Here is a 21,063-nt window from a genome sequence, read left to right as displayed (position 1 = left end):
TCTCGTTTCTTTGCAATAAATAAATAAATGGTGAGCTTGGTGGAATAAATGGTAAGCTCAGTGGACATAATAATAATCATAATAATAATAATTAATAAACCATAAGACCCTCCCTTAAGATGGGCATGAGGCAGCAATCTAGCTATCTAGCAAAAAACGGATTGGGGGCAGGCGGTAAAAGATGACACGAGTTGTCTGTCAGGGGAAAAAAAATCTGTGCAAACAACAAAAATCTAAATATAGAGCATGTATTGCTTTAGAAATGCTTCGAGAGTATTAAAGTTTAACAGAGTAACTTTCACAGCACAATTCATGCACGCTGACCCAGTATCAAGGTCTACTGAGTTCTGCTGGGACAGGTTTCCCGCCTGCAATCCTAAACTCACTTACCCGGGAGTAAACCACCTAATTCTTGAAATGCACATCGTAAACAGGCACCATCTTACCTAAGTTCCAAATATCAGGTTAACATGGTTTTATATAGTGTGTGTGTGTGGGGGGGGGACGTTCTTCACAGCCAGTGTGCAAATTCTGAATAATATAGTAGTAGCTACAGCTGATATTTAAACCAGGTGGAAACTTGCCACCATTATCAACTTGGCATCATTTTCAAAGCTATGTAGATTGCACCTATACTAATTGACGGGCAGAACAAACTCATGACCAGTTATTGGGAGGGGGGAGGCTGGAGGTGAAGAAGGACGATACACTGTTACTATGTCAGTAGAACAGCTGCTGTTCTGTGGCCTCTTTACACCAGTGTAATTTATGTATAAAAGCAGTGCTTTTTTTCTTTTTCCAAAAAGGGGTACTCTCATTTTCCTACTCATATTGAAATACTGCCCCTCAATGAGGCCAAACTTAGATTCACAACATGTTTAGGGGTATGCGTAATCCTGAGTCTCCCCAGGAAAAAAGCACTGTATAAAAGCGCTTTGTTATTGATTTACAGTGGTACCTTGGTTCTCAAATTTAATCCGTTCTGGAAATCTGTTCCAAAACCAAAGTGTTCCAAAACCAAGACGCTCTTTCCCATAGAAAGCAATGCAAAACAGATAAATCCGTTCCAGACTTTTAAAAACAACCCCTAAAGCAGCAGTTTAACATGAATTTTACTATCTAACGAGACCATTGATCCATAAAATGAAAGCAATAATCAATGTACTGTACTATAAAATAAATAAGACAGTATTGTAGCTGATAAAAATTAAAATTATTATTTTTTCTTACTTGCACTGATGATAGTCATTGTTTGGATGGGGGGCTTTTATCCATTTCCGCAGTTACACAATCAATCAGTCAATCAGTAGCTGATTGCCATTCTTTAAAACACCAAAAGCGCCAAACTTAATCTGTTGCGGAAGTCAGTTTGACTTCTGAAATGTTTGAAAACGAAGGTGCCCCAGAAACAATACTCAACAGCCACATCAGGCATCCGGCTTCCGAAAAATGTTCGGAAACTGGAACAGTTCCGGGTTTTCGGCATTTGGGAACCAAGGCGTTTGAGTACCAAGGCGTTTGAGAACCAAGGTACCACTGTACAGTAATTGTGGGGGATTCTACAGGTATCCAGCACAACCTCTGCAACCCACCAAATCAAATGCATCCCACCAGTCTTGTGTGTGGGCTGCTTTGTCTTTGTTTATGAAGTCCTTAGCCTAATGCCATACATGTATTCAGGTAGTCAAGGCACATGAGTTGTGCAAACCTTTAGTACAGCTTCTATATTATGGATCTCTCTGGAGTTACTGGCAAATATTTCTTTGTACTGCAGACACTGGCAGAGGAAGAGGAATGCAAGGGGAGTGCACCGCCCCTGGCAGCGCGATCCCAGTAGGGTGCCATCGTGGCCGCCCCACCGCCCGTGTTGGTTGCCCCGCTCCCAGGATGCGCACCAGCCCTGCCCCCGCCTGCTCTGCCCCCCCGCCCCCGTGCTGGAGCATGAAGCTCCACCACTGACTGCAGAGATCATACTCTGAAACATGTATTTAGTGCTGGCCCAAGGGTTTGTAGGCTTTGGGGCAAGATGACCTCCATGGTTCTTCCCTTCTGCCGTCCTACTTGCTCCTTACAGTTCTTGCTGCTACCCCATTCACTTAACCTTTCCTTACAGCCCTGATCTGTAGCACCATCCAAAGGGGTGAGCAGAAGCTGCTGTAGTTCTTGCTGCTCAGGGAGGGCAGGTGAGCAGGTAGCAACTGGCAGGAGGAGGAGGAGGAAGCAGCAGCAGGGCAAGGGGGTTGAGAGGGTTGGTAGTGGGGCCCTGCTGGGACTTGAGCTTCAGCAGTTATCTATCAAATGCCAGCCACTGATCATAGAATCAAAGAGTTGGAAGGGACCCCATGGATCATCTAGTAGCCCAACCCCCTGCAATGCAGGAATATGCACCCAAACATGTGACCTTGGTGTTCTCAGCATCATCCTCTAATCAACTGAGCTGTCTTCCTTGCTTGTAATACTTCTATTAGATAAACCCACTTTGCTTCTAGAAGTTTTTTTTAACAAAGGCTTTGTCAAAAACAAACATGTTCTTCAAACTATAAAATGTAGCTGTCTATCTGTCTATCTGTCTATCTGTCTATCTGTCTATCTGTCTATCTATCTATCTATCTATCTATCTATCTATCTATCTATCTATCTATCATCATCTCTGTTTGTCTGTCTGTCATATCTAGCTATCTATCCATCAACATCTATCTATCTATCTATCTATCTATCTATCTATCTATCTATCTATCTATCTATCATCTATCTATCTATCTTATTTGTTTATTTATTAAATATACTTATATGCTGCCTTGGAACCTAAAAACCTCCAAGATGACTTACAAGTAACTGAGTTCGATACAAAAACTAATATCACATAACCGGTAAAATACAAACCTAACAATAAATTTAATAACTAAGAAAATCAGCAGCTTTCTGATGGCTGCTTCCATCTAATCCTAAAACTGGTTTGCCCCTGCAATCATTTGAGGCCACAGCTCAAACATTTTGTGCTCTTGAGATAAGTGATTGTTTTACAAATTGACCATCAAAGCTCTGCTCTAACACTGCCCTCAAAGCTTACTGATATTTTAAAACCAGGACACCTCCACCTCCTCCTCCTCCACCACCATTAAATAATGAAATGTCTTAAATCAAGTTAAGCATTTTAAAAGGGAAGAAGCAGAAAACAGTAATTAGAAATAACATTTTAAAAGAGAGGAAGTTTCATGCTAGTTGAAGGGTACCTTCCTCCCTCATTACTTTTGAGAAAAGTCCCAGTGACAGTGCCATGTCAGCAGTCCCTAATGTGTCTGATCTTTAACATCTCTGGGAGCGTTTCAGCTGTCTTCCAAGGTATCATTACGACAGCAATGCAATGCTGATTGCCATGTTATTCAGAGAATATATTAAAAACCACTGAGAAATCCGGGTTGACTAATAAGCAACCTCCTCAGCCTTGCAGGCTGGCAGCTCTGGTCTGCCGTTTCTCCACACGTATGTCTCAGTCTCTTGTGAAATCGTACAGGTTTTCATTGTTTGACTTCTGAAATGTTTGAAAACGAAGGTGCCCCAGAAACAATACTCAACAGCCACATCAGGCATCCGGCTTCCGAAAAATGTTCGGAAACTGGAACAGTTCCGGGTTTTCGGCATTTGGGAACCAAGGCGTTTGAGTACCAAGGCGTTTGAGAACCAAGGTACCACTGTACAGTAATTGTGGGGGATTCTACAGGTATCCAGCACAACCTCTGCAACCCACCAAATCAAATGCATCCCACCAGTCTTGTGTGTGGGCTGCTTTGTCTTTGTTTATGAAGTCCTTAGCCTAATGCCATACATGTATTCAGGTAGTCAAGGCACATGAGTTGTGCAAACCTTTAGTACAGCTTCTATATTATGGATCTCTCTGGAGTTACTGGCAAATATTTCTTTGTACTGCAGACACTGGCAGAGGAAGAGGAATGCAAGGGGAGTGCACCGCCCCTGGCAGCGCGATCCCAGTAGGGTGCCATCGTGGCCGCCCCACCGCCCGTGTTGGTTGCCCCGCTCCCAGGATGCGCACCAGCCCTGCCCCCGCCTGCTCTGCCCCCCCGCCCCCGTGCTGGAGCATGAAGCTCCACCACTGACTGCAGAGATCATACTCTGAAACATGTATTTAGTGCTGGCCCAAGGGTTTGTAGGCTTTGGGGCAAGATGACCTCCATGGTTCTTCCCTTCTGCCGTCCTACTTGCTCCTTACAGTTCTTGCTGCTACCCCATTCACTTAACCTTTCCTTACAGCCCTGATCTGTAGCACCATCCAAAGGGGTGAGCAGAAGCTGCTGTAGTTCTTGCTGCTCAGGGAGGGCAGGTGAGCAGGTAGCAACTGGCAGGAGGAGGAGGAGGAAGCAGCAGCAGGGCAAGGGGGTTGAGAGGGTTGGTAGTGGGGCCCTGCTGGGACTTGAGCTTCAGCAGTTATCTATCAAATGCCAGCCACTGATCATAGAATCAAAGAGTTGGAAGGGACACCATGGATCATCTAGTTAGTAGCCCAACCTCCTGCAATGCAGGAATATGCACCCAAACATGTGACCTTGGTGTTCTCAGCATCATCCTCTAATCAACTGAGCTGTCTTCCTTGCTTGTAATACTTCTATTAGATAAACCCACTTTGCTTCTAGAAGTATTTTTAACAAAGGCTTTGTCAAAAACAAACATGTTCTTCAAACTATAAAATGTAGCTGTCTATCTGTCTATCTGTCTATCTGTCTATCAACTATCTATCTATCTATCTATCATCTATCTATCTATCTATCTATCATCTATCTATCTATCTATCATCTCTGTTTGTCTGTCTGTCATCTCTAGCTATCTATCCATCAACATCTATCTATCTATCTATCTATCTATCTATCTATCTATCTATCTATCTATCTATCTATCTATCATCTATCTATCTATCTTATTTGTTTATTTATTAAATATACTTATATGCTGCCTTGGAACCTAAAAACCTCCAAGATGACTTACAAGTAACTGAGTTCGATACAAAAACTAATATCACATAACCGGTAAAATACAAACCTAACAATAAATTTAATAACTAAGAAAATCAGCAGCTTTCTGATGGCTGCTTCCATCTAATCCTAAAACTGGTTTGCCCCTGCAATCATTTGAGGCCACAGCTCAAACATTTTGTGCTCTTGAGATAAGTGATTGTTTTACAAATTGACCATCAAAGCTCTGCTCTAACACTGCCCTCAAAGCTTACTGATATTTTAAAACCAGGACATCTCCTCCTGCACCACCACCATTAAATAATGAAATGTCTTAAATCAAGTTAAGCATTTTAAAAGGGAAGAGGTAGAAAACAGTAATTAGAAATAACATTTTAAAAGAGAGGAAGTTTCATGCTAGTTGAAGGGTACCTTCCTCCCTCATTACTTTTGAGAAAAGTCCCAGTGACAGTGCCATGTAAGCAAGCCCTAATGTGTCTGATCTTTAACATCTCTGGGAGCGTTTCAGCTGTCTTCCAAGGTATCATTACGACAGCAATGCAATGCTGATTGCCATGTTATTCAGAGAATATATTAAAAACCACTGAGAAATCCGGGTTGACTAATAAGCAACCTCCTCAGCCTTGCAGGCTGGCAGCTCTGGTCTGCCGTTTCTCCACACGTATGTCTCAGTCTCTTGTGAAATCGTACAGGTTTTAATTGTGAAGCCACTTCTGATGGTTAAAAATACAGTGGTACCTCGGGTTACAAACGCTTCGGGTTATAAACACTTCAGGTTACAGACTCTGCTAACCCGGAAGTAGTACCTCGGGTTAAGAACTTTACCTCAGGATGAGAACAGAAATTGCGTGGCGGCGGCACGGCGGCAGCGGGAGGCCCCATTAGCTAAAGTGGTACCTCAGGTTAAGAACGGTTTCAGGTTAAGAACGGACCTCCAGAACGAATTAAGTTCGTAACCAGAGGTACCACTGTAAGTAGCAAAGATTTATGCGCGATGTGTATTGATCTGTCTTCATTCCTGCATTGTGTTTTAGAACAGTCGTCAGCCTGAGTGTACTTGGACTTTATTTGCCAAACTGATTTTGAATGCTGGCAAGACAGAGGGTGATTTGTTCCTGAGTTCAGATAATTGACCAGTGGCTTGGTTTGGATGGGTTCGTCCCTCTCCCTTGAAGGAACAGGTTCATAGCCTAGGAGTGCTTCTGAATCTATTGCTGTTACTAGAGGCTGAGGTGGTTATGGTGACCAGGCGTGCCCTTAACCAGTTTTGGTTGGTGGGACAGCTATGGTCTCGGTTTAACACAGGTGAGTTTCCATTCATATTCATGATTTATAGCCACATAAAAGAGTACCAGATCATGCATTTCCCTTTATTCTAGGAGAGAAGCGATACAGCCATTTTACTGAAGCTAAGCCTGCCTGAGTCTGATCTGTGCCTGGATTTAGCTTGGGGAGTGTATGATGGAGCCTCACAATGGAAAGCGGGGAATAAAAATGTGCTAAATAAAGCAATGATGCACCTAATGCAGGTGTGGGAGGCCTCCAGATGTTGCTGGACTACAACTCCCTTCATCCCTGGCCATTGGTCATGATAGGAGTTGTAGTTCAGCAACATCTGGCAGACCAAAGGTTCCCTACTCCTCATCATATGTGTTCACAATACTGTGAATATTATACAGTATTGTAATGGTTTGATCGGAAGAAAAAACAAAACCCAGATATTAAAGGTCCCATGCTCTACCGACTGAGCTATCCCAGGTGTACAAAGCCCTATATAGCTTGGGACCAAGATACTTGAAAGATCATCTCAACCCTTATATTCCCAACCAATCACGGTGTTCTGCAACCCGAGAGGGCAAAATATCAGGAGGCATAATGTCTGCATAATGTCAGAATCGGCGTTTTGTGTTGCAGCACCCACCCTCTGGAACTTCCCATAATATATCAGATAGTCTCCTTCTCTATTGTCTTTCTGACACCTGCAAAAGATACTCTTTTTTCAAGAAGCCTTCTGAATGGATATTTTAATCCCTGTTTGGATCTGTATTGGATTTGAATAGATTTTAATATGTGCTGTAATTGTTGTTGTTGTTTTTAAATGCTTTTGTATATCAATTGTTTAAACTGTTTTTAATATGCATAAACATTTTATATTTTTCTATGAAATTATAAATTGCTTCGGGAACATCTCCCGGGAAGCCATTTATAAACGAAATAAATAATAATATTTGTGAAGGCGAGGCACAGGTGTAGGTCTAGGTAAACCTCAGATTACTGGTTTTCCTTTACAGTTTATAAATCTCGGTGTTTTCTAAATGCATCTAAATTACAAATCATCACTGCTACCATGATTGTTCTGTTTAATCACCTGTGAAAATAACACAAGGCAGAGACGCTCGCATTAGCAGCTGCCGAGGGAATGTGTAACAATTGCTTGCGTTGAAAATGACTTATAAAATCAATGTTGCTGTTGCGGATGACTCCGTTCCTTACAGATATGGCTACTTTGCTGATAGCTACTTCGCTCGAGACAACTTTCCTATCAACAGCAGGTGGCACTGTTAGCAAAGCTTGAAGGAACACTTGGATTCATGTACTGTACTGTATAAAAATGGTCCGATAGGCAATTGTGTCAATTTTTGAACAGGACGTTTCAAAAGAAACTGCAGCTTGTGAATTTGCTAAGTAGACACTACATATAGTAGTAGTCTCAAGAACTGGACAAGTTGAAATATAGAAAAGAATGTATGTTTTGGACAATCTTAGCTGGCATCTTTCTCCCAAAGTAGAACTACCATCTCTTGAATTTCTGCCATCTCAGTAGGCTTTTATTGGTGTATATGATTATATATACAGTACAGACTTTTATTGTTTACCTTTTTGGACACAGGTTCACTGTCTGTAAACACTCTTGGAATTTAGCCATTTAGGGGGCAGTTGACAATCTATGAGAAAGGGAAGGTACATTTTTTTCTTTCTTTCTAGGCAGCAAAAGAAAAAGGAAGGCGGACTCCCAAAATGGTGTTTCAGCATTATAAAATGGCAATAGCTATGTCAAGAAGTCTCTGATCATTGCATATAATTTTGCTTTAGCTTACATTTTCAGCTTTTAAAAGTCCATTTCAACACTTCAATATAGATTTAATTACATAGAAAAAAAGATGCTTTAACTGCATTGTGAATTGAGCACTCAAAGTCTAAAGGAAGGAGTCCTGCTTGAAATGCGTACAAATCAATTCATGATATTGATCTGAAGTGGGCTGTGCTCTAATTTAAAACCTAGATCACCATAGGCCAACCTTGAAAAAGTCTGTTGTGTGGGGTTTTTTTTTTTTGAAATACATTAAATGTTTGGTAGATAATCTGCAGAGAAAAAAACCTGCAGCTTAGAACACAGTCAAGCAAAGAATCTCCATTACAAAAAAGAACCTGTCCCCCAGAACAAATATAAAAACAAGACCAGCGTCATTCTTTGAAATTTACCCATAACTTAGTCCTGTTTCTATCAATACAACTTTCTATGTGGCTGGGACTCTCTTCTCTTTTTTTATGCTCTTGCCAGACCCTGGCAAGATTACATACCGTAGTTGTCTGCTACAAAGGACCACTGATTACCACTGACATTTGTTGGAGTTTTTGAAAATTAAAACCCCAAGCAGTGATTGTAATAAATAAGAGGTTGCAGTTGCCAAATATTAAATTGTGGAGCAGCCAATGTGAATCTCAGGTAGTGCAGCTGTTCTTTGAAGAAGGTCCATTTTCTTTCTTTCTGTTCATAATTTTGGATTCAAGTGGAACATCGCTGCCTTTCCGTTTGTAATCCCCCAGGCTGCAATTGCAAGAGGCATAAACCCCAAACACCCACTTATCAGATGTGAATAATGTAGGCTGCTTTGGAACAAGGTGTTGTTGTTTTTTTTACCTGATGTGTTGCTTCTGATATATTTATTTCCTTCCATTTCCTCTTCTGCCTCCTTGAGCTGAAAAACAACAACAAAACCAAGTAGCATAAATTGCTTCTTCTTAAGCTCATGCCCAGGGCCAGCCCAAGACATTTTGCAAATTGAAGCAAAGAACAAGAAAGCACCACTTCACATTCCATGTACAAAAGCTGATCTGACTGGCAATTCAATTTTTCTTCAACACTGGTGATGGGAGCACATTTTCAGCTGCTTGAGCCCAGGAAGCTTCTCTTCGACTCCTCCCTACCACCATTATGTCTTCTGAAGAAGGAAAGCTGTTTGTTGGGGGGCTGAATTTTGACACTGATGAGCAAGGCCTGGAGCAGCATTTCAGCTCTTCTGGACCCATTTCTGAAGTTGTTGTGATCAAGGATAAAGAGACCCAGAGATCAAGAGGCACTGGCTTTATCACCTTTGCCAATCCTGAACATGCATCAGATGCCATGAGAGCCATGAATGTAGAGTCTGTAGATGGGTGTCAGATAAGAGTTGATCACACAGGGAAGTCTTCCCGTGGATCTAGAGGTGGCTACTTTGGAGGCAGGGGGCGAGGCTGTGGTTATTCCAGAGGGGGTGGAGACAGAAGCTATGGTGGGCGATACGACAACAGAAGTGGAGGCTACAGCGGTTCCCGGGACTACGGCAGTCAGGGGGGTTATAACGATCGCTACTCTTCAGGAGGCTCTTACAGAGACAACTATGACAACTGAGCCCACACTGAGTAAGAATCCTTCCTGAATCAAGATCGTCCTTCCAATGGCCATATTTATAAAGATTTTTGGAGCTTCGCTGAATCTTATTTAGTTACCTACTTGTATCTTCCCCCATATAACTTTTGTCACATGCAGACTGAAAGCTTCCTTTACAAGATGGCCTGTTTAGACTTTGCTCAAGAGTTGGTTTTTTCAAGAGTGGTTTTTTAAAGCATTTTTGAAATCGGTTTTATTTGTCTTGCTTTCTCAATCCAAGGTTTGTTTTAACGTGACACATGGGGCCCTACAACTTTAAACAGCTGGAAGCTGAGCAAAGCTTCTTTTCTTTTTTTTGAAATAGTGCAATGCACTTGAGTTCAACTCTTAGCATAGTAAGGGAGGGCAACAAATGCAAACCACCTTGGTATTAAACGATTCACGCTGGTTTAGTAAAAAGCTGTTTTACTGTAAAAAGTAAATCCAGAAATCAAAACTGAACACTTTGAGAGGTTCTTGAAAATGTTTGTTTATATTGTCCTTTTTTTTTACTGAAAGAAACGTGCATAATTCAATTGACATTGTATTTGAAGTGGATAAGGAAGTTCCTGTACTGAGTTTTTGGCTTTACGAAGCCCATTAAAATCCCATCTGAAACAAAAAAACAAAAAAACACTGGTGATGGGACAGTGACTTCCATTGCTTCTGAGGCAAGGGAACGCTGCATGCCACTCACATCCCTCTCCTCCAATATCTTATTGCTGCTCTCTGTCCATCGCTTCCTGCCCTCCCAGTGTGTGCCACCTGAGGCAACTGATTCACTCTGCCCAATGTTAGGGCTGGCCCTGATTAGACCCACTCTTCGCTTTGTGCACACATTACAAAGGTGAGAGGGGTGGTGCTGGAGGATCTGATTGCACACTACAGGGGAATAGCGACTACAGGTTGAAGGTTGAGGGCTGAAGGTTGCAGAGAAAGCTGGTGACTTTGGTTAAGAACATAATTAGAGCTTGCTGGTTCAGGCCAAAGGTTCATCTATTCCAGCATCCTGTTCTCACAGTGGCCACCCAGATTCCCGCGGGAAACCTCAAGCAGGACCCAAGCAGAAGTGCACTTTCCTCTCCTGTGTTGGTGATGACCTTTAAAACCCTAAACGGCCTCAGTCCAGTATACCTGAAGAAGTGTCTCCACCCCCATTGTTCAGCCCGGACACTGAGGTCCAGCTCTGTGGACCTTCTGGTGGTTCCCTCACTGCGAGAAGTGAAGCTACAGGGAAGTAGGTAGAGGGCCTTCTCGGTGGTGGTGCCCACCCTGTGGAATACCCTCCCATCACATATCAAGGAAATAAACAACTATCTGACTTTTAGAAGACATCTGAAGGCAGTCCTGTTTAGGGAAGTTTTTAATGTTTGATGTTTTATTGCTTTATTATTATTATTATTATTATTATTATTATTATTATTGATATTTTGTTGAGAGCTGCCCAGAGTGGCTGAGGAAACCCAGCCAGATGGCCGGGGTATAAATAATAAATTATTATCATTATTATTACTGTGGTTTCCAGCAACTGGTATTCAGAGGCATTCCTGCCCCAGACCACAGAGGAACAGCATAGAGCAGAGTGAGACAGCCTTGCCTAGTTCATTGCCATCACGAATTGGCTGGTTCACAGTGTAGGTAGGCCATTGTCAGCTATTTTGTGACACTGCTGCCTTGTATTGTTTTAATGATTGATGGGCTGTGCTTTTATTGTGTCTTTTGCTGCATTAATATGCTCTTCGCTGCTTTGCTATAGAAGCAAACCGTAAGATACCAATTCAAATAAAAACCTTTTAGGGTGTATTGCAGCATACCTGCCTTTTTTATTATTAAAAAAGCAACACTATACTTTCAGATGAAAACCAACAGACAATCCAGTCCTATACATCATCTTTTAGTTGGTGTGGCACAAGTTAGAAGCTCTAGCGTACTCCCACCCAGTCGTTTCTCATACCCTCCAACATTTCTCCAATGAGAATAGAGACGTCCTATTCCATAATTGTAATTTTACTATTGATATCCTGCCCATCTGACTGGGTTGCCCCAGCCACTCCAGGTGGTTTCCAACATACAGTGGTACCTTAGTTTTCAAATGTAATTCATGCCAGAAGACTGTTTGACTTCCAAAACATTCAAAAACTGAGGCACCAACTGAGTCTGCAATTTCAATGGAGAAAATGCAATAAACTAACTAACTAACTAACTAACTAACTAACTAACTAACTAACTAACTCAGTGGAAGCCATTCGACTTCTGAGGCACATTTGAAAATGGAAGCATTTACTTCCAGGTTTTTGGCGTCCGAAAACCGAAACATTCAGTTTCCAAGATGGCCAAAAACTGAGGTACCACTGTATATAAAAACATAACAAAACATTAAACATTACAAAACTTCCCTATACAGTCATACCTTGACATCCGAATGCTTCGACTTCCGAAGTTGACAACCCCCGGAAGTCCTTTCGGCGCGCGCGGCCGACGCATGCGCAGAAGCGTGAAATCGCGCTTCGTGCATGCTCCGTAGCGGCGCTTTGACGTCCGAAAACCTCGACTTACGAAGACGGCCGCGGAACGGATTGTCTTCGTAAGTCGAGGTACCACTGTATACAGGACTGCCTTCACATGGCTCAGTGGTTGGATAACCGTACATTTCTCTGATGAATATAGGGACATCCTACCATACCTTCCAAGGGACCCAGGTGGCGCTGTGGTTAAACCACTGAGCCTAGGGCTTGCTGATCAGAAGGTCGGCAGTTCAAATCCCTGTGACGGGGTGAGCTCTCATTGCTTGGTCCCAGCTCCTGCCAACCTAGCAGTTCGAAAGCATGTCAAAGTGCAAGTAGATAAATAGGAACCGCTACAGCGGGAAGGTAAACGGCATTTCTGTGCGCTGCTCTGGTTCGCCAGAAGCGGCTTTGTCATGCTGGCCACATGACCTGGAAGCTGTATGCCGGCTCCCTCGGCCAATAATGCGAGATGAGCGCGCAACCCCAGAGTCGGTCACGACTGGACCTAATGGTCAGAGGTCCCTTTACCTTTACCATACGTTCCAGCATTTCTCTGATGAAAATAGGAATGTCCTAAGGAAAAGTGGGACATTCTGGGATCAAATAAAAAACTGGGATGGCTTCTGTAAATCCAGGGCTGTCCTTGGAAAATAGAGACACTTGAAGGATCTGCTTTCTGCCTTCTCAAGGCCTGCATGTAGTGGTGGATCCTTGGCTTGGACTGAAGCTGATGTCAGGACCAAGCTGAGCAGGGGCACTAACCTCTGCAGATTTAGGGGACCACAACTGATTTGGTTGCACTGGGTTTTATAGGGAATGCTGCAATTATGATGTACAATGGAAGGCAGGATGGTGGTGGTGCTGCAAAAGTTGCACAGGGCACCGCTGAAATGTGAGACCATAAGGTCCACTACTGCCCTCAAGTCCCATCTTTGCTATACATCCAAAGCTGTATCATACCACTTTAAGAAAGTGTGCCCCCCTCCCCCCAATCCTGGGAACTGTAGCTTGTTAAGGGTGCTGAGAGCTGTTAGGAGACGCTTATTCTCTGCACCGGGCTACAGAGTGCTTTAACAGTCAATCCCTCTTCCCAGGGAAGTTGTAGCTCTGTAAGGGGAATAGAGGTCTCCTAGCAACCCTCAGCACCCTTAACAGGTTCCAGGGTTCTTTGGGGAAAGCCAGGACTGTTTAAAGTGGTATGATACTGCTTAAAATGTGCAGTGCATATGGGCCCACAGTCCCATGAACCTCAACGGAGCTTTGTCGTGTCAGTATTCAGGCTGCTTGTATGTCAGTGCTTGCATAGCCAGCCAGTTCTTCTGTTAATGTATTCCCATTATTAATTGGTTCACCTGTTGTATATCATTGTCTTTAGTTAAAACTTCACTAAGCTCTTGCCGTGAAATATCGGTAGTACAATCTTAATATTACTGTTCAGCTAGAATCACTCCAGTGGAATTAAACTGCTACCCATACACCAGTATGCCGCTAGAGGGTGTACATTACCTAGGTATTGGAAATATATAACTACTCCCTTGCTTAAATTGTTGTATAAAGATGCTTGTCTGAGGAAGTTCAGAATGTCAGACATTTCCGGGGAAGGACATAGGTTTACAGAGCTTTCTTTAGTTTTCTTCCTGATTCTATAAGTGTAAGGGTAAAATTTAAGGTTAAATTTCTCCCCACACTGCCAACAGTTCCTAAATTTTCATTTTCATTTGCCAACATGCCCATTCTTGCAGTTTTGAGGTGTGTTAGTTTCTGTGCTACAGAGCCAATGAAAAATTCAATATGTTTTGGATATGTTTGTTTCTTGCAATGCGGTCCCTGCAGTTGTTTAAGCTGTGAGGCAAAACAAATGATCTTCCTTTACTGGAACCGTAAGCTACCCAGTACTTGGAAAGCTGATTGCCACACAAGGCACAAAAGAGTATTCCCCCTCGCATATTTCTGTGAATGATTCCTATATCTGAAAATCACCTGTGGGAATAACTCCAAACGCATTCAGCTTGAAGATCCTGATGGGCAGGCACTTTTCTTCAGAGCTGGATGTGTGTTTCAATTGCCACAAGCCATACATGGCACACATTAAAAAAAAAAGATGTGCTTTCAGATAATTCAGTAGGCCACAAACTACTTGAATTAAGTACTTTGTCATGCAGGGGTGGGAAATCCCTGTAGGCGTTGTTGGACTTCATCTCCCATCAACCCCAGCCAGCAAAGTCAATGGTAAAGGATGGTGGGAATTGTAGGCCAATCACATCTTGGAAAGCCACAGGTTCCCCTTCCCTGTTGCAATGGAATTAGTCATGGTAGGTGGACTATTAGGCAACTAGTCCAGAGGCCATAGAACGGTCTTTGTTCCTTTTTGTGGTTGGACTCCAACTTCCATCAGCCAGCATGGGCCATAGTCAGGGATAATGGGAGCTGTAGTTCAGTGAGGTATCGAAATCCCAAGGCAGCAGAAAAGACTATTTATGTATGCAACCGCGGCTGCACAGATGTTATTGGCCCAGAGATGGAAATAAGATAAAAGTTCCTACCAGAGAAGAATGGCAGAGGAAGTTGGTGGACTATGCTGAAATGGCTAAAATGACCGGAAGAATCAGAAATCAGGAAGATTTCAATGGGGAAAATTTATAACTTGAAATTTATAACTACTGAAAACAGTTAAAATCGTTAGTAGGAGTGGAATATCACTTGTAGTTTAAGGGTGAATTCTGGAAACAATGGAGATGTAAGAGATTTGGACCATCATAAAAGATGCAGGAGGAAATGATTAATAAGAGGACCCACAAAGGGGAGGATGGAAGTCCAGGAGGTCTTGTTTTTATGATTTATGTTTGATACATCTTGGTAAAATTTTAAATTTGAAAAACCAAATAATTTTTTTTTAAAGGAACTGTAGTCCAGGCACATCTGGAGGGATACAAGAGAGCCTCCCATTCTTTAATACTGTGTTAAGAGTTTATTGCTCTTCTAAGTCAGTCACCTGCCTGGCTCTAGGCATACAAAGCCAGTTGTGACCATGGAAGGCTTGGGTGGTGGTCCTGGTGACTATTACCTTTCCGGCTGCCATTTGGGTCAATTGCTTTGATAGCATACTACTAGCCTGGTGCCACCAGAAGTGCTTTATTTGAGAATAAAGAGAAAACATGTAATTCTGGATTCTGGGCAACTGGATAGCTCAGCTGGTTAGAGCATGGTGCTGATAACACCAAGTTCGCAGGTTTGTTCCCCATACAGGACAGCTGCATATTCCTGCAGTGCAGGGGGTTGGACTAGATGCTCCTCGGGGTCCCTCCAGCTCTACGAATCTATGTTTCTATGCTTCTACGAACCATGCGCTAAGGTAACAATGGAGTATATTTCTGGTCCAATGAGCTACCAATGACACGTCGGTACAGACTGACTGAATGCCCTCCCTTTTAGTAACATGCAGGCAGTACTTTTAAATAGATTTATTTAATGGGATAAAACGGTGTGTGTGTGTGTGTGTGTGTGTGTGTGTGTTTTCTTCTGGAGAACTCTTAATTGTTTTTGTACCTGGCATCTTCCGAGGTCACGTGTTGAGAATAGAGTTAATTTACATCAATGCTGCTACAGTGTTGCCACTGTGTAACACATTGTAAACGAGTAGCAACCACAAGGAGGACTCACTAGGCAATATCTGAAACCCAGTCTCCCTAAGGTTCAGTGTGGTGAAGCAACCATAAATGACACTCTCCCCCAACATAGTGAATTCCCAAATGCTTTAGACTAGAACTCTCCTCAGCCACAGGCAAGATGGCTGTGTTGCCTGGGGCTGATGGGAGATGCAGCCTAAAATATCTGGAAGGGCTCCAAGTTTAAGAAGGCTGATAATGGATAGTGGATTCCTCCATCCATAGAATCCGCTTCTGTGCATTATCATCATTATCCTTGTGGCGTTTCACCTCTAGATGGTCTAGCAAGAGTTAAGTTGCAAGGGAGGTAAAGAGCCAATAGGAGCTCTCCAGGCAGAAGCAGGGATATATAAGGAGAAGCAGGCAGTCAAAAGGGGGGAGTTGAGGGAGTTGATGAGAGAGGTGGAGAGGATTTTTAGATAGAGAGAGGGTTAGAGAAGCTAGTGAGGTGAGCTGTGGTGCAGAATCTGTAAGAGTAATAAGAAGGGAACTTCAGTCAGGGAGGAACAGGGGGAGAACTAATACTAAAGGTTAAGTTAAGTAAACATATTTGAGAAACCGTGAATGATTTTTTATGCTTGTAAGATCTTCACCTAAATAAACTTAAGTGTTTTGTTCACTGATCATCTGACTGGATTCCAATCAATTGTGTACCAGTGCACAGATTTACTGGTTAGTGGCAGCAAGGGGAAGAAATAGGCAAGGGAGGTATTGGGTCAATAGACCGTCAAACGTCCGAGGACCCTTTACCGGTGTATCTCGCCACAATCCTCAATACCTTAAGGATCACCTCTCCCCATACAAACCAACCCATACTCTGAGCATGCCAACTGAGGCCCTTCTCTATGTCCCTAGTCCCAGAGAGATTTGGAGGGTGGCAGCAAGAGAACAGGCCTTTTCTGTGCTGGCTCCCTGACTGCAGAATGTTCTTCCCCGAGAGGCTCACCTGACACTGGCAAAAATATCCCTCTTAACTCAGGCCTATGGCTTTTAATAATCTATGGGCTGTGAAAGTGTGTGAGGAGAGGACGCTTAGTAACTATTTTATTATTTGTCTGTCACTATGCTTTTTATTATATTTTATCATTGATGTTCTGCAATATGCTTTTAATGTTGTACACTACCCTGGGATCTTTTGATAAAGGATGGCATAATAATAATAATAATAATAATAATAATAATAATAATAATAATAATGCAACCATGCTCAAATCAGGGATAGGGAACCTGTAGCCTTCCAGATATGGCTGCGACTGATGGGAGGTGGAATCTAACAACATCTAGAAGGCCAAAGTTTAGCTTAGATCATCCTTTAAGGATGTCTTAAAGACAGTGTCTTGGCTACCTCATCTAGAGCAGGCATAGGCAAACTTGGCCCTCCAGATGTTTTGGGACTACAATTCCCACCATCCCTGGCCATTGGTCCTGTTAGCTAGGGATCATGGGAGTTGTAGTCCCAAAACATCTGGAGGGCTGAGTTTGCCTATGCCTGATCTAGAGTATGCTCAGATGCCTTCTAGAAGGAAGTAACTGTAGACTATAGTTGGACTAACAAGGATGTGGCAATAACAGGATCTTCACCTAATTACCTTCCTCTTTGAAGTCTCAATGTCAGGAAGCAACAATGAAGAACGGACGGGGTCTGTGTGCCACTGTTACTGGAACTGGTTAGGTTCACAGAGCTTCCTTCACCCAAGCAAACTACTGCTGTATGACTAACGCTATGTGACACTTATCTTTCTGCATTTCATTAAACACAACAGAAACCTAATCTCCAGTTACCTGCCTCCAAACTTTAATGATTCAGAATGACACAAATACATTTAAATGTGAAGAACGTGCACTCCCAAACACAAATTATTCTTGCTAATCCTTTGAAAAAATCGGATCCTAAATGTCATGATACATCAAGGTGTGTTTGATCATGTTGGTTTTGCAGCACACATCCCTCATTACCGATCAGGTTATTGTTGCAGATCACCGGAGGGCCCAAAAGATGGTGTATTTTCTTCCTTTGAACAGCTTCTGAAATTAATTTTGGGAGAGATTATGCAAGCCCGCTGAGTCATGTCTACCATTCCCTACAGCAGCTTCTTTATTTCCTTTTAATGTTTGGAGATGAGATGGGAGAAGGCAGTAACCACTGAGGGAAACCAGAATGGAAGTTGCTGGAGTTCATAGAGACTTAGGGACAGGGCATCCTCTAGCTTAAGCCTTCTAAGGCAGGAGGAAAGAAATTGGTTTTTCTTCTTTTCCTCCAGGCAGAAGGAAAAAATAAATCTTAGCCATTTCATGCTCATTCTAAAAAGAAACAAAGATCTAATGACTTGGAACTTCCAGAATGGTTAAATTTTCCCATGGTCTCCTGTGTACAAATCAGTTCACCTCAATGTGGAGTCAAATACCAGTTCATGCCACCATGCCTGAGAAATTTTAAAGGGAATAGAGCCTAGGAGAGGAGAGGTGAACAACTCTATTTCACTTAGGTGAGATCAAATGCCATTGAACTCAGCTGGAGTCCATTCTGGGTAAAGAACATATATAAGATTTGGGTTGCATGCAGGAGAATAGATGTGTGAAAATCACTGTATATAGGCCTTCTCCAAGCCAAAATATTAATGGAAAAATACACTCCTATTTCTACACTGAATACCCAGTAAGGTATAAAGGAATGGGTGGTTAAGTCCTGTCAAAGGCGACTATGGGGTTGCGGTCCTCATCCCGCTTTCAGGCCGAGGGAGCTGGTGTTTGTCCACAGACAGCTTTCTGGGTCATGTGGCCAGCATGACTAAACTGCTTCTGGCGCAACAGGACACAGTGACGGAAACTAGAGCGTACGGAAACGCCTTTTACCTTCCTGCTGCAGCGGTACCTATTTCTCTACTTGCACTGGCGTGCTTTCAAACTCCTAGGTTGGCAGGAGCTGGGACAGAGCAACAGGAGCTCACCCTGTCACAGGGATTCGAACCGCCGACCTTCTGATTGGCAAGTCCAAGAGGCTCAGTGGTTTAGACCACAGTGCCACCCACGTCCCTAATACCCAGTCAACACTGCTGTATTCATAGGAAAACACCAACTGCAAATCTTGGCATCATTTAAAAAACAGAGGTTCCTTCAACCTTTCCTCATAAGGCTTGGTTTCTAGACCCTTGATCATCTTGGTTGTAGTGAAATGGAGTGAGAATCCTGAGCAGAAGTGCTCCAGGCTGCAAAAGGTGGGTGTGTTGTTTTTTTTTGCAGGTACCACTTGCAAATGGTACCACTTGCAGGTACCACAAACAAAGCTGACCCATTTTCTGAGTGCTTTCTTGTAATAAGGGGGTGGGAAGCTAGCCAATGGTCCTTCAGATGGTGTTGAACTTCAACTTCCATCAGCACCATCTACCAAGGTCATGGATGATGAGAATTGTAGAAGGTTTCCAGATCCTAAGATCTAAGGTAGAAACATTTTCTCACAATTTGCAAGGCTACCCGGAAAACGTTTCAAAATGCCAGGAACTAACACAAATCCATGCTAGGCAAAGGCCTTTCACTGAAGCTTAAGGATGTAAAGAGGGGCTTCTCTCCCCCATTCCCTGCCGGCATGCAAGGCATAACCCTAACTATTCAGATTTGATTGATCCTGAATAATTTACACAGATGTTCTCTAATAATTCATTCATTTCTATTAGTTCCAGGCTGTCTGAAATAGCTTGAACATGTGCCAGGGGTTCACCCTACAGTTTTAAAAAATGGTTTCATTAAAAAGCAGTGAGTAATATCTATCGTTTTATCAAAAGTACAAAGCAAGAACTTTGTGGGGGGAAAGGAATAAAGAGGGAAAGGCAGTGTAGGATGATCAAAGCAGCATGTGTACTTTCAACATTAAACAAAAAAATGACTGAGGAATGGAGGAAATTCCTCTCTGCTGCGATAGCATTTCTTTCTTTCTCTTTGCAAATGTGGGGAGGTGAGGAAAGGGATAAGGTATTTAAAGGATAGCAGGCTGCCCCCCTCAGCTTCCTTTACATATTTTATTTTAGAGTCATGATATCTGCTGAAGGATTTTCGATCACACCAAATAATTCCAAATGGAGTGCAGGTGTTTAGACAGAGCAATTTAGGGGGGGAAATAAAATGAAATGCTAGGAAAGCGTTTGAACAACCCTTCCCTGCAGCCTTTTATTAATGGCTTCGTTGCAGTGAGTCGTGTGCGTTTTTCGCAATTGGTCTCTCTCCTTCACCTGCCACAGTGAATTTGGTTATTGGGGCCAGATGCTGAAGTCAAGTAAGAGAATATTCACACCCGAAGACAGCTGAGCGTTCATGCACTGAAAGCAGATTGAAGCCGGGGAACAAGAGGGAACCAAAGTGGAACTTGTGCGGGAAAGAAGAAGTTTTAGGGAAGCTTTTAATGTTTGATGGATTTCTGTATTTTAGTGTTTTGTTGGAAGCCGCCCAGAGTGGCTGGGGGAACCCGGCCAGATGGGCGGGGTATAAATAATAAATTATTATTATTATTATTATTATTATTATTATTAAGTTGGTCTCTTATCCTAAAGTGAGGGGCAGATGGGGCTCATCAACCTGGGAAGGTAGCCCATCTAGGAGAAGGAAAACTCTGATCCTAAACCTCTGCTACCTTGCTGGATATACTGTAGTCGGGAGAAGAAAAGGCAAAGGAGTAAACCCTACACAAATCTGGAGTCCCTAAGACAGTTGGATGGCAAATTGTACTCCTCCTTCCAGGAACTCCTGCAGCCAAGCTGGTGCCAAACGTATTTCTCTGCTTTCTTTTGGTCTACATCAGTGAGGCTGAGGGTGTGTGTGTGTCTTGTCATCTGGGCAGCCCAGGACCTCCATACACACTGCTCAGGGTTGCACTCAGGGAAGGTCACTTTGGGGCTGCCAACGCAGTGGTTTGACTTCACCCCCAGAGGCATACTCCATTGTCTCTCGAGGCAGATGGATGCCAAGCACTCCATAGCAACTCAGAGAATGGTTTTTAGTGCAGCAGCTTCTGTTCTGTGGAATAGCATCCCTATTGAGATATGAAAGGCACTCGCTATTTGTACTTTCTGGAAACAATTGAAGACATTTTTGTTTTGACAAGCTCTCCCAGCGGGATGAGGATGAAAGATATTATTTTTTAGGTTTCTGCCTCGCTTGTATAGTAGCATGGCTTTTAAAAATATATTTGGTTGTTGCTTGTATGGTTTTTAAACATATCTTTAGTT

At 42.8% G+C, this 21,063-nt stretch overlaps 1 pseudogene; it reads left to right on the top strand.

Annotated features, from left to right (window-relative positions):
- Window positions 1-9,127: 9,127 nt before the first annotated feature.
- Window positions 9,128-10,309, top strand: LOC118076727 (RNA-binding protein 3 pseudogene; annotated as a pseudogene).
- Window positions 10,310-21,063: the final 10,754 nt, after the last annotated feature.

The sequence above is a fragment of the Zootoca vivipara genome, chromosome 10 (assembly GCF_965207765.1).
Source record: "Zootoca vivipara chromosome 10, rZooViv2.hap1.1, whole genome shotgun sequence".
Lineage (NCBI taxonomy): Eukaryota > Metazoa > Chordata > Lepidosauria > Squamata > Lacertidae > Zootoca > Zootoca vivipara.
This window is presented reverse-complemented; position numbering and strand designations above follow the sequence as displayed.